This window comes from Pan troglodytes, chromosome 19 (assembly GCF_028858775.2).
Source record: "Pan troglodytes isolate AG18354 chromosome 19, NHGRI_mPanTro3-v2.0_pri, whole genome shotgun sequence".
NCBI lineage: Eukaryota > Metazoa > Chordata > Mammalia > Primates > Hominidae > Pan > Pan troglodytes.
Window position 1 is genome coordinate 83,679,176 of NC_072417.2, and position 14,538 is coordinate 83,693,713.

The following is a 14,538-nucleotide window of genomic DNA, read 5'->3' on the forward strand; positions in this document are numbered from 1 at the left end:
AGTAGAAATATTATTTAAAAAACAGACAAGAATCTTCTGGTCTTCTAATAAAGAACAATGAAGCGAATGCACAAAGGGAATTTTAGTTAAAGAAATCATGGACTTCAATGACATGATTCTAGGTCTTCCTGAGAGCCAGTCATATCAAATATCTTTGTGTTTTTAGATGAATCCATCATTTTTTTCTTCTTCATCTTCTTCATATATTGGCTGACTTTCATTTATTGAAGACTTGAAGTTAATACTTTCTAATACAGATTAATAAGACATATGTACAAATTAACAATTTAGTAGGAAGTGGAAATGGATGACAGAAAACAAGAGGGAGGTGGGGGGGAGAGACAGAGAGAGAGGTTCCATCTAGATATTTGTGAATATAGATATATAATTATTTATACTGAGGTAATGGCTAATTGATCTCTCTTAAACATTCACAAAATAGAACCGTGGTTCCCATCCACAAAATATACTCCTCCTCTGGCAGTTATGGGAACTGTCATTCATCTGGTTGCTCAGGCGAAACAATCAACATAATTATCAACATAATTCTGGTTAAGTCTATTTTTGTCATTCCCACATGTAATACACCAACAAGCCATGTGGGCTCTATCCCCAAAGCCTAGCTTAAATCTAATCACCTCTTACTAACTCTTTGGCTATCATCCTAAATTCACGCTGCCATCGTCTCTGTCTGGACTCTTACCATATTTTAATATTTCTCCCAACCATTCTATTCTATACACAGCAATGAACATGGTCTTTTAAGAATGTCAATCAAATTGCTTAAGTCTCTTGCTAAAGCTTTTCATTTATACTTGCAATAAAAAGGAAATTCCTTAGTGTGGCCTTCAAGATTTTATACCACATATTTCCCTTGACTCTTTCTCTCCTTAACTATGGATACAGCTACGCTGACCTTCTGACTGGTTATCCACCATATCAAGTTTGTTTCTGTCTTACAAGCTTTATTCATGTTTCTCTTTCTGCCTAGCAAGCTCTTCCCTCCTCAGTCTCAGTCCTTACCCTGCTGTGATTGTTAATATTGAGTGTCAACTTGATTGGATTGAAGGATGCAAAGTATTGTTCCTGGATGTGCTTGTGAAGGTGTAGCCAAAGGAGATTAACATTTGAGTCAGTGGACTGGGAGAGGCAGACCCACCCTCAATCTGGGTGGGCACCATCTAATCAGCTGCCAGGATGGCTAAGAATAAAGCAGGCAGAAGGAGGTAGAAAGAGCAGACCTGCTGAGTCTCCAGGCTTCATCTTTCTCCCATACTGGATGCTTCCTGCCCTCAAACATTGAACTCCAAGTTCTTCAGCTTTTGGACTCTTGGACTTAGACCAGTGGTTTGCCAGGGGCTCTTGGGCTTTCAGCCACAGACTGAAGCTTCACTGTCGGCTCCCCTACTTTTGAGCTTTTGGGACTCGGACTGGCTTCCTTGCCCCTCAGCTTGCCGACAGCCTATTGTGGGACTTCACCTTGTGATCGCATGAGTCAATTCTCCCAATAAACCCCTTTCATATATACATATGTCTTATTGGTTTGGTCCCTTTAGAGAACCCTGACTTACTACATCTACTTAGCCCTCCTTTACAATTTAGCCCTCTGTATAATTCTCACTCTTTCAGAGCAGCCGTTCCTGACAGTCATTCTAGACCAGAAATTCTCATCTCCTCTGCTTTGTTTTCTTCTGATTTATTCCTGTGCTTTATTGTCTTCATTGCATTCTCTCTATCTGAAATTACAGTATGTATTTGTCTATTTGATTATTGTGTATCTCCTTTACTAGAAAGCAAACTCCTTAAGAGCAGGGATCTTGAGCATCTTCCTTCTTTGTTCTCAAGCTGGAACACTGTTTAGTACATTGTAGAACTTAGTGAATTTCGGATTGAGTGAATGAAGGTATTTTATGTAGGCAGGAAAACCAAGCAAAGTCATGAAGGTAAAACAATGTGTGTTGTGTGCAGACCGTGGCAAAAGTTTTTCTCAGTTTGAGAAAAGGCTATATGGAGAAAAAAAATGGCAAAGTAAATCGCAAAGGGAGCTTATGGCCACGTGGTAGATCAATGTGAAGGCAACAGCAATAGCTCATCAAAATTCAAATGAGGAACCCCTTGTTCAATCACATATTGCTTTATATAGCTATGACACAATATTAAGGGAAACTATGATATTAATGCACTGCCTAAATCATTGAGACTAACATCAAGGAAGACTTATTTTAGAATAATGTAATTCTGAGATGTCAAGTCAGTTTTCCATGAAATGTCCCAACAGTTTCATAAAAAATTCTGGGCTAAGGAAATGACATGTCCATGTTTAATATGGACAAAATAGATAAATATGTACATGATATTTTAATATAAAGTGAGTTCATAAATACAGTGTCTTTGGGGATAACTGCTTAGTTCATTTAAAGAACTTCAACCAGAATGTTAATAATGTACTTCATCTCCAGGAAAACAAGTATATACTGTATCACATAACTTCAAGTATCCATAGTAAAGTGAGTCATGTTGATTAGATTTAATAATTATCATTTCTCAAGAAGATTATAGCACGATAATTGTTTTATACCAGATTTTTCTTGTTGCCAGTTAAGTAACTTAATGTAAGAAAAATTGGGAAAACAACACTGACTTTGAGAAAGGAAAGAGCAATTACTTCAATATGTATTCTAATGTGGAAAGCATCTCTATTTAAAATTACCAGCTTTAATTTAGGGTCACAATTAAGCTGAAATAATTCTTAACAATAACAAACAGTCCAACTCTCTGAGCAAGTTGTACAAAAGAACCGGGAACATTTAGATTCTTGTTATAATCACAATCAATGTGAACCTGCTGTGTTTGTTAAGAAATGTAGACCATTCAAATAAACATTATAAATTCTACTGTGGAGATGCTTCCAACATAGATGTAATTGGTGAGGTCAAACTGGATGGTCCATTGACTTTAGATGGTCAGATAGGTGTCCCAGAAATTAAAAAATACTTTGTAAAACAACAGTCAAAATTCCTTAGGCTAAGTATGAACCAATTAATGGAGTAAGCATTTGTAGCAAAAAAGTGGTATAGAGCACAGTTCCAAAAATACTATAATCCAGAAAGGAAGTTCATATTAAGTTTCCAAGAATGTTTAATTTTTTTAAATTTCTACTTTTTGTTGGTACATAGTAGATTATATATTTATAGGGCACATGAAGTGTTTCGATACAGGCCTCCAGTGCATAATAATCACATCATCGAGAATGGAATATCCATTCCCTTGTGCATCTATCCTTTGTGTTACAAATAATTCAATTACACTGTTTAAGTTGCTTTAAAATGGGCAATTATTATTGACTATAGTTATCCTGCTGTGCTATCAAATAGTAAGTCTTATTTATTCTTTCTGAGTTTTTTGTACCCATTAACTATCCCCACCTTCCCCCAACACCGCACTATGCTTCCAAACCTCTGGTAACCATCCTTCTACCTATGTTCATGAGTTCAATTGTTTTGATTTTGAGATCTCACAAATTAGTAAGAACATGCAATGTTTATCTTTCTGTGCCTGGTTTATTTCACTTAACACAATGACCTACACTTTCATGCATGTTGTTGCAAATGACAGGACCTCATTCATTTTTATGGCTGAATAGTGCTCCATTATGTCTATGTACCACATTTTCTTTATCCATTCATCTGTTGATGAACACATAGGTTGCTTCCAAACCTTAGGTATGGTGAACAGTGCTGCAACAAACATAGGAGTGCAGATATCTCTTTGATGTACTGATTTCTTTTGGGTATGTACCCAGCAGTGGGATTGCTGGATCATATGGAGCTCTAGTTTTAGTTTTTTTTTTTTTTTTTTTTTTTTTTTAAAGGAACCTCCAAACTGTTCTCCAAAGTGGTTGTACTAATTTACATTCCCACCTGCATTGTATGAGGGTTACCTTTTTTCCACATCCTTGCCAGCATTTGCTTTTGCCTGTCTTTTAGATGTAAGCCATTTTAATGGGAGTAAGATGATATTTCATTGCAGTTTTGATTTGCTTTTATTTCTCTGGTGATCAATGATGTTGAGCACCTTTTCACATGTCTGTTTGCCATATGTTTGCCAGACTATTTTCCTACTGAGTTGTTTGAACTCCTGATATATTTTGGCTGTGTCCCCACCCAAATCTCATCTTGAATTGTAGTTCCCATAATCCCCATGTGTTGTGGGAGGGACTTGGTGGGAGGTAGTTGAATCATGGGGGTGGTTGCCCCCATGCTACTGTTCTTATGAGTGAGTTCTCACAAGATCTGATGGCTTTATAAGGGGCTTTTCCCCGTTTTGCTAGGCACTTTTCCTTCCTGCCACCATGTGAAGAAGGACAAAATTTAGCCAGGCATGGTGGTGGGTGCCCATAATCCCAGTTACTGGGGAGGCTGAGGGACGAGAATCACTTGAACTGAGGAGGCAGAGGCCGCAGTGAGCTGAGATCCTGCCACTGCACTCCAGCTGGGGTGACAGAGCGAGACTCTGTCTAAAAAAAAGAAAAAGATGTTTACCTCAGGAGACAGTCTAAGCTCATCCCGAGGTACCATAAGGACATAATTCTCTGAAACGAAACTCACATAAGATCATTTCAAATTCAAAAGACACTGGCTCCCCTGCTCCAGTGGAGAAGGGGAACTAGGTATATGCATTTGGCTATAACTGAGCAGAGAAGCTGAGGCTACCTCTCAATTGAAGCTCTCTTCATATAGAGAGCAAATGCCAAACACTGTCTTCAGGAATGCATAGCACAGGGAGAGACATCTGAGATAAGTGCAGAGACTGTGTTTGCTCATCAAGGGAGAACCTGAGTATCAAGGACCATAATATCCAGGGCACCGGGTTAAAATAGATCTACTCTCAATACAGTTGACTACAGCCAAGAGCAGGATTTCTTGTCCTTAGTGATTTGAGTGACAAAAATTTCCAAGTGAGTTTTCAGAAACATAGTTGGGTAGGTAAAGGTCAACATTTGAATTTATGAAGGGTAGACATTCCAGTGACCCTATTTTTATGTCTAATATGCAGAGCACTCTCTTCTTAGTATCAAAGTACCAGGAAATTGAATGATAATTGGAAGATTATAAGCTAAACATAGACGCGTAGAACTGGAAGGAAATTAAATGGGTTAGAGGAATAATGAATTTAGGCTGCTGATTTCCAGGCAATACATAGTGAAGATCACTAAATTATCTACATTTTCTATTAAGAGACCCATGAATGAAGAAGAGAGAAGCAGAGGGAAAGAGAGAAACTGATTGAAAAGATGCAGTCAAAACGGACGTTAGGAAAAAGAAGGAGGTAAGTAGAAAAAAATTTTCAGTTTGTCTACAATAAAATGTAAAGTCTAATTAACTCTATTTTCCAAAAGTCATATTTGCTGTCAAGATACAGTTTTGCCTACATAAATTAGATGGGCATGGAACCATTTTTTCCTCTCTAGGCTTGAAATTTCTATTGCATTTCTTTACGCAAGGAACAGCTCCTTCTAATTCTCTGAAGGTCTCTCTTTACCTCTCTGTTGTACTTCCTGTGAAGTATATTCTGTGTGTGTGTGTGTGTGTGTGTGTGTGTGTGTGTGTGTGAACTCACTTGCTGGAAGTGTTTTGTTGTAGTTTCCTTACCCTTTTTTAACTGGATTCTTCTTCTTTGTCTAGCTCATTCATACTGACAACTCCAATGGGACATCAAGTTTCCCATTTTCCCACTGCCGCCCCAAGTTTCCCGTTTCTTTTCCTTGTTTTTATTTATTTATTAGTGTTATTATTTTTCAGAGGGGTAAAGGGGCAGAAACTTGGAATGTTCAAATGTTTTTCTGATGATGCAATCAGATTACTTCTACTCTGCTGCAAATACCAATCCCTTAAAGCATGTAACAATTTTCCTCCCCACCTGGCAGAGGTAGGAGGCAGTGTTGTATGTGGTGGTCTCAGAAGTTGTCTACTGATCTTTTAATACATTTCAGCCAATATCAAAGGTAGTCTAATTCAGAATGGACTATTACCTTTATTTATTTAATTTATTTATTTTTGTCTATTATCATTTAACTGGGTACTATTAGGTATGGCAGAACTGGAGAACTTGCTAGGTATATGCAGGTCTATGTTTCTGTAGGTCTTCAGCAAATACTTGGCAGCCAGTTACTACAGTGACTTACAGATCTCCTCTATTGCACAAATACTTGCCAAACCCTTAAATTTCTACTCCAAATGTTAATAACAAACTTAAGAAAAATATCTTTTTGACATCACTTTATTATGTTTGAAATGACAAAGTTTTTAGCAATGATATCTCTATAGCAACAATTATTGGAAAATGTTAATGTAACTATTAATCATAAATGGAAGATACCAGAACCAAGGAGAGAATATAGGGGAGAAAAAGAGTTTGCTTCCCTTCTTTGAAGTGTGAGGATTTGGTCTATTTTATTAGACTTGCCTATAATTCTCAAAAGAGCAACAGATTTTGAATTTTATGAAAAACCCTCTTAGGTCCTTATATTTTTCATGCGCGTCCGTGTGAAGAGACCACCAAACAGACCTTGTGTGAGCAACATGGCTGTTTATTTCACCTGGCTGCAGGCGGGCTGAGTCCGAAAAGAGAGTCAGCGAAGGGAGATAGGGGTAGGGCCGTTTTATAGGATTTAGGTAGGTAAAGGAAAAAGGGGGGTTGTTCTCTGGCGGGCAGGAGTGGGGGTCACAGGGTACTCAGTGGGGGAGCTTTTGAGCCAGGATGAGCCAGGAGAAGGAATTTCACAAGACAGTGTCATCAGTTAAGGCAGGAACAGGCCATTTTCACTTCTTTTGTGGTGGAATGTCATTAGTTAAGGCAGGAACCGGCGATCTGGATGTGTACGTGCACGTCACAGGGGATATGATGGCTTAGCTTGGGCTCAGAGGCCTGACAATATTAATAATAGTGTTTCTGTCAGTCTTAATTTTTAAATGATATGCGTTTTTATTTTTTCTGTTTTATTTTGTTGCTTTAACTGTTTTCTGAAGTGTGTGGTGGTAAATTAGAATAGGCTGCAATGTTCTTTTCTAGCCAGGCAGCATTTTAAACTAAAGGTTGTGTTGTATAATTCTTAGTATTCTTTTTTGTTATGGTTTCTTCACTTTTATCTTTCCCTTAGATGCCAACCCAAGACCTGAAACTTTTTTTACCAACATCTGTTTATTATTTTATTTAAACCCAAGGAACATAAGGCTGTGCACATGTACAATGTTTATATGTTTGCATGTAGCCCTCGGATGACTTCTTCACATTTATTCTTGATGACTTGGCTCCACAACCATCTCTTATATTCAGTTCTTATTTTTGGTGTTTTTTTCTCTTCTTGGCTTCAAAGCCAAGCGTGATTCTAAGTGGCACTGGTTGGATGATCACAACAGAATCTCAAAAAAGCCAATGTGTTATGTTTTATGTTTAGAACTAACAAATACATCTCATGGCTTAAATAACTGTCTTTACAACAAAGGATGGGAGCTAAATTATACTCACCACTTACTCTCGGGACCTTTCAAGTGTGGAGAAATTAGGGGAACGTCAGGATGTTCTTGTCCTTTATTTAATTTGTTGATAAATAAATAAAGTGTCAGGCATTTTGTTTTTAACTTTTAAATTACCTCCTCAGCAAGCATTTTATGGTGGTGGAAGATTATTTTATACTTTCAAGTGTAAGTAAAACTTTCTAAAGTTGGAGAATTGTCTTCATTCCATTCCAAACTACTGAAATTTAGCTGTAAACAAGACTTAGCGTTCTGGCCTGTTAATTTCATTGTGATTATTGCCCTTTATCTTCAAAGCCGTGTCTCTCATTTGTGCTTAGTGAAGAACAAATTTGTAGAGTAAACTGTTGAATGAGATGAGGAATACAATTATCATGGAAGGGAGGGCTTTCTTTGAAATACTTGTGCCAAGTTGGAAGTGTACATTTCAAAATTATCTTGCAAGTTGGAAATAGACATCCTAATTTAGTCAAGCAATTTGATCAGAGATACTTTGTCCAAATTATTTGAATAATAAAAATGGCAGAGAATTTTCTCTGTACCAACCAATTCATGTAGCACATTAAATTATGTAAATATCTCCCTCAGCACTATCCCACTCTACAATTTAATAGTATGTTACTGAGAAAAGGGAAAATATTAGTTTAAAATAAACTATAAATTAAAAAGCTTTAATGCATATTTCTTATATATTTTTTCTTTTTGTAAATAGATTTGAAAAAAAATCCTGTATTGCTTACCTTCCATGATTTTTTTAAACTTAGAACAAACCATTTTCCTTGGAAGTTTGAATTATAAAGTTGTAGTTTCTGAACCACTAAGTAATTATCATAGACATTTAAAATACTCCTATGGTTATGATTTTGTGGCTTTTGAAAAATGCAGCCAGTCCCCAACTGACCAAAAATTTACACTGCAAATATTTTTGCAAAATTAAGGATTGCCTTTTGGTCAGTGCAGTGATCATTATTGAGTCTCCCACCCATATTTAGTTTGGATTTGAATGTTGTTTGTGTTTGCTCATGAGGTTTTTCTCTTTTTTGTTGTCTTTTCCTCTCCATAAACTGGATTATGCCATTGAGTGTCAAAATATGTATCTACTTATACCTCAAATATAATTTTTATATTTATCAAATATAATAAATGTGTTCTAACCTATCTCTTTCAAGATAATAGGGACTTGGAAATAATCTAGTCTGAGAGATATATCTCTGCTCACACAGCTGTGAAGGAGTAGAACTGTTTGGACTCCCAGTTAGTAGCTCAGCAGAGATAACACAACTTAATCTAAAATTGACTGATTTGAAAAGAGCAAAGGAAAATAACCAACTGTATCCATATCCCAGCAATTTCCATTCTTCCAGCATAGTGTAGTCGGAAGTATAGTTAGAACATCATGGGTTTCAGAGTCAGAGAAAACTCAATTCAAACATCACTTTACAAGTTGGGAGACCTGGGGCTAGTTATGAAACCTTGCTGATACTACTACATTTATCCTCTTGTGTAATTAGATGGTAAAAAGTCTGTAAGGATGTTTTGAGGATTGAATAATATAATAAATGTTTGTAAAGACTTTGCCATAGAGTGAATATGCAATACACACACACACACAAACATATATATACACACACACACACATATACGTATATATATAATTAAGGAATATTTTATTATTCCTCATATCTAAAATTCTAAGGATATTCTAATGGTAGCATTAGACATTTATTAATAGCTTATTTATAGTGAAGACCCACTGAATTGTTTTGTGTATTTTATTCTCTGACCTGAGTACATACATGTTCTCTGCCCCAGAAGTCTGAGTTCTTACCTTAGCATTATGATTTTTTTCCAAGACTTTCTCTCCAAGATTTCTGGACAAGTTGACATGTTCAAAATAATAATACACTAAAATCAATTTGTTAATATTTTGAAATGGGTTATAATTCAGTGGTATAAAATTAACCATCAAGAAACTTGAAATTTGTGTAGCTATTATCTAATATGAAATAAGTTAATATATGCAAAATGCATTTAGTGCTTCAAATATATTAGGCGTGTTTGAGAGCTGGGTATGATCATCATCACTGTCATTATCACTATCATCCTTTTAATGTGATGGACAGGAGGAAAAAACATGCAAATAGAATTCACATTTCATTTCGGTCTGTTGAATTCATTGGACCATACTAAGCTAAAGTTCGTATTCACATATTCATTTAGTATTTGTACTTGTTTGATTCCATTTAATTAACTCACGGATTTATTCATTCAACACATATTTTTAAGCACAGTGCTGGATATCGGAGATGCAAAGGTGACCAAATTCAATCCTTGCTTTCAAGGAGCCACAGTGTCTCAGGAGAGCCAGACATTATTCAGATGATGAAATCAATGACCGTTCAACTGCTGTTCTGATAAGGGAGATAAAGAGCAGATGGAGTCAGGGATCAAAGCTTCTGTTGGGAAGAAATGCTTGGGTTGGGTGCTACAGAGGCAACGAGAGTTCAGCAGGTAAGGGAAGAGCTTCCCCAGAAAGAAACAGCATACACAGAGTTTCTGTGCCAGGAGGGCACACAGCATTCCTTAGAAACTGGGCAAAGGATAGAGAGGCTAAAAAGAAGATGGTGAGGCTTGATAGTAGGAGATTTCATATTCACAGAGCACATAGCTTTAGTGGAAATGTTTTAAATGCACGGCTTCATTTTGTGTTCATTTTGTCCTCTAGTGAGGTAGATGCTCACCCCATTTATGAATACCCAGGTTCAGCGAGGTTAAGAAATTTACATAAGGTCAACTGACATCTAGTAACTGGCACAGCTGCAATCTAAATTAAGGAATCTCTGGCTGGAGCTGAGGATTGTAGCCTCACTACAGTGTAGAGATTAGGAGTTTAGTATGGATTAGACCACACAAGTCTGATTTATTAAGTGTTTTTCTTCTTAGAGCAATAAAAAGACGTGGAAGAAACTCAACTACTAACTGACAAGATCTAATTTAGCTGTAAAAAAACAAAAATGGTTCTAACTGCACTGTGGAGAACCAGTGACTGCATTAATTTGAGCAAGAGGGAGAAGGAAAGACAAATTAGGAGGTGGTTGGCAATTTTGTGGGGAGAATAAATGGCACCATGCAGTAACAAGGAAGAGAAGTGGACATGCATTTTTTTTCTTTTTTCTTTTTTTTTTTTTTTTTGAGACGGAGTCTTGCTCTGTCGCCAGGCTGGAGTGCAGTGGCACCATCTCTGCTCACTGCAACCTCTGCCTCCCAGGTTGAAGCAATTCTCCCACCTCAGCCTCCTGAGTAGCTGGGATTACAAGCATGCGCCACCATGCCCAGCTAATTTTTGTATTTTTAGTAGAGATGGAGTTTCGCCATGTTGGCCAGGATTGTCTCGACCTCTTGACCTTGTGATTCGCCTGCCTTGGCATTTATTGATCCATTTATAAACTATTGACCTTGTAAGAATGTCTACAGCAGAGCGTCTAATTTGTATGTCTATTCATTAAAACTCCTTTGATTGATAGTTAATTGGTTTATAATATTAGTCTCAAGACTAAACAAGCTGTGTAGGTAACATTTGATCTTTCAGTTACAGGCTTTATCACAAAAAAGTAATGCTGTATCTCTTTTTCCTGGATTTTTATCCACCTGAAATTTCTGATGTCCACAATGGTCCCACTTGGCTATCTACTTTCTGCACATATTTTCACGTGTAATTTGAAATTGCATATGAATGTACATAGATAAAAGTGACTTCCTTTCAAAAACATTTAGCTAAGCTAGGTGTGGTGGCACACGCCTGTAATCCCAGCTACTGAAGAGGCTGAAGCAAGAGAATCGTCTGAACCCGGGAGGCAGAGGTTGCAGTGAGCCGAGATCACGCCACTGCACTCTAGTGATACTCTGTCTCAAAATAAAAACAAAACAAAACCATTGTAATAAAATAATGTAACTTTGGTATTTGAAACGAGAATCTAGAAAACAATTAGAAATATTAAAAATACTTATTGCTTAGATACCCCTATTGCATTAAGAGACAGAATCTCAAAAAATATAACAGATGAGGCTAAAGCTACTCTACTGGAAATGTTGAATCTAACATTTAAACCTAGGCATTTGCCAACAAGGTAGCACCTCTCAGTAAAGGGGTGCTCAAGATTCAACTGTTCATTCAAAATAGATGAAAACCATATTTTGCATAATTGTGGCACATGCTAATTACAATATATGGATTTTTAGAATTGTTCTTTCCTTCTTCATATAATAACTATGGTTATTTCATCAGAACACTCAGTAATCCTGATGTTCACCACAAGACTGACTGGAGACTAAAGATGTTTCTGAAAGACAGAAATATTTTCACAACTAATCCAATTATCTTTAGAGCAATTTTTTGTGTAGAAATAATTGAATAACATCCTTCAGCATGTGGTACATCTATAAGCATAGCCAGTGAGGCCAGCATAATGCATCCACACTATACCTTTATAAAGCTCTAAATGTCTACCATAAATAATTGAGCTAGTAGTTTAAGAAGGAAAACAAAACAAAAACAAAACCTTTTTAAGTCTTTGAAATTCTGCTCTTGAAGAAATGCCTAGAAAAAAAAAAACCATTTTTGGCGTTTTCCATACACTTCTTGTTCGGGAAACCACTTAAAATTTACAAGATTTATTCCTTACATTTGGAACAAAATACTTTTTGTTCCATCAGATTTCCTTGAAAGATATTTGTTTTCAAGATGTTTGTCACCACTTGTAAGTAAAATAAAATATAGGGGATTTTCAGTACTGGAGACATTTTGTACAGCCCGTCCCCAGTGTGAGCATTCTGAATTAGGCGATTCAGGAAGAATTATTTCTTTTTACATTTATTAAATATTAACTCTGCTCAGACCTCTTTGAAAACTACGGAGACTGATTGCAAATTTCCTAAACTTGGTATGAATTTAAAATGCCAAGAATTTATCTTTTTATAAAATAGACCATTCTTAATAGTTTAGACTATTTCTTCTTAAAAAAATGTGGCTGAAAAACTGGCTGTTGGGTACTGTGGTCAGAACCTGGGTGATGGTGCAATTCGTACCCCAAACCTCAGCATCACACAGTATACCCAGTTAACAAACCTTCACATGTAACCCCAAATCTAAAATAAAAGTTGAAAAAAAAAGAAAAATTGTTTTTTCTGTTATAAAAAGGTTTCAGATTCCAAAGTCTAATATTTCCACATTGGTAAAATATGCTTTAATTAGGAAAAATAAATACCTCACCTTTACTCTGAAACTTTGAGTAGCATGATATATGTTAGTGAAGGTTCAGAGACTCACATGGAAAGACAAAACCTATAGTCAGTCCTGAAAGAGTGGTATAAATGATATGGTTTTTTTTTGTTGTTGTTTTAATTTTACTTTAAGTTGTGGGATACATGTGTAGAACTTGCAGGTTTGTTACATAGGTATACATGTGCCATGGTGGTTTGCTGCACCCATCAACCCGTCATCTAGGTTTTAAGCCCTGCATGCATTAGGTATTTGTCCTAATGCTCTCCCTCTCCTTGTCCCCCACCCCCCGACAAGCCCCAGTAGGTGATGTTCCCCTCCCTGTGTCCTTGTGTTCTCATTGTTCAATTCCCACTTATGAGTGAGAACATGTGGTTTTTGGTTTTCTGTTTCTGTGTTAGTTTGCTGAGAATGATGCTTTCCAACTTCATCCATGTCCCTGCAAAGGACATGAACTCATTCTTTTTTATGGCTATATTATTCCATGGTATATATGTGCCACACTTTCTTTATCCAGTCTTTCAAAGATAGGCAGTGATTGCAAATCTGGATACCTGTGATAGATAGCAAAAGTGGCTGACATGATGCTTCTCCCTCTGCCTACACACTTGGTTTGTTCCCTCCCAGTCTAACTCTGGTTTTAGCTAATGGGCTGACTACAAACTTGATGCAAGCACAGACTTGCAACATGCTTGCACGCTGGGGCCCAGGAACTCTGACCACTACCATGTGAGTGGGTCTTGGCTAACCTGGCAGAGGATGAGAGACACGTAGTCTAGTCTTCTCATCACCTTACTTGGTCTTGAGCCCATCACCAGAGTGCTAGTGAGACCATCCAGCTTCAGCCAAACCAGTTACTGTTGAAGAAATCTCCAGTTGCCCTACACATTTGTGAAAATCAATCCATATTATTATCCCAAGTGGCTAAGTTTTAGAGTAGTTTCTTACAGTGCGAAAACGGAATTATCCATTAGGTACTTGATAAATGATGGTAAAATATTAGTGTAGACATAGCTGAAATTTCTGAAGTCCCCTATGCTACCATTTAGCATTTAATAGAATGGGGACAAATTAGTGTTCAGCGGGAAGAGAACTTGTATGAGAATCTAGATTCATGCTCTGTCTGTTGCTTTTCCCATAATTGTGTACAAGGCTTGGAACAAATGCTTAAGTTGCCTGAATATCAGGCTTTACAGCTTTTTCTTCATTAACCACTGTGTGAGTGCTGTAGTCCTCAGAGTTCTGTCTTTGGCTGCTGTCTTTGGCTGCTGTGCCCACTTGGCACAGTTTCCTTCCCTTCGTGAGCTAATTATGGCATAATTCCACTATCCTCTATATACCCATTACTCCTGCATCTGCTTTGTAAGCTGAAATCAGATTTTCTCTGACATCCAGACTAATACACTGGAAATTTCAGCTACTTTCTTAGCATTTCATACAGGTATTTCAAACATAAAGAAAGAAAAAATTAAAAATAAGTAGAAAAAAAGGAAGAAAAGAAATAAGAAGAAAGACAGAGGAAAGGAAGGAGAGAGAAAGAGAAAGAAAACAGCTATTTTCCCCCTTTACTTTTTGACTTACTTATTTTGTATTCTCTCTTTCACCTGGTCACAACATCCTTTTCCTAGGTAATAAAAGCTTATCTCTTCCTTAGTCCTTAAATCTAGTCAGTTATCAAGTTCTATTGATTTATCTTTTAAATATCTCTCAAATTCATGCACTCCT

General features: G+C 36.8%; 1 long non-coding RNA gene across 3 annotated transcripts in view; it reads left to right on the forward strand.

Moving 5' to 3' along the window:
- Positions 1-14,538, forward strand: part of LOC134808981 (uncharacterized) — a 525,139-nt gene that overhangs the window by 315,542 nt on the left and 195,059 nt on the right. For all 3 annotated transcript variants that reach the window (XR_010153369.1, XR_010153370.1, XR_010153371.1), the window contains exon 3: positions 5,238-5,328. This is a non-coding gene — a long non-coding RNA (uncharacterized LOC134808981). The remainder of the gene's footprint in view (positions 1-5,237; positions 5,329-14,538) is intronic.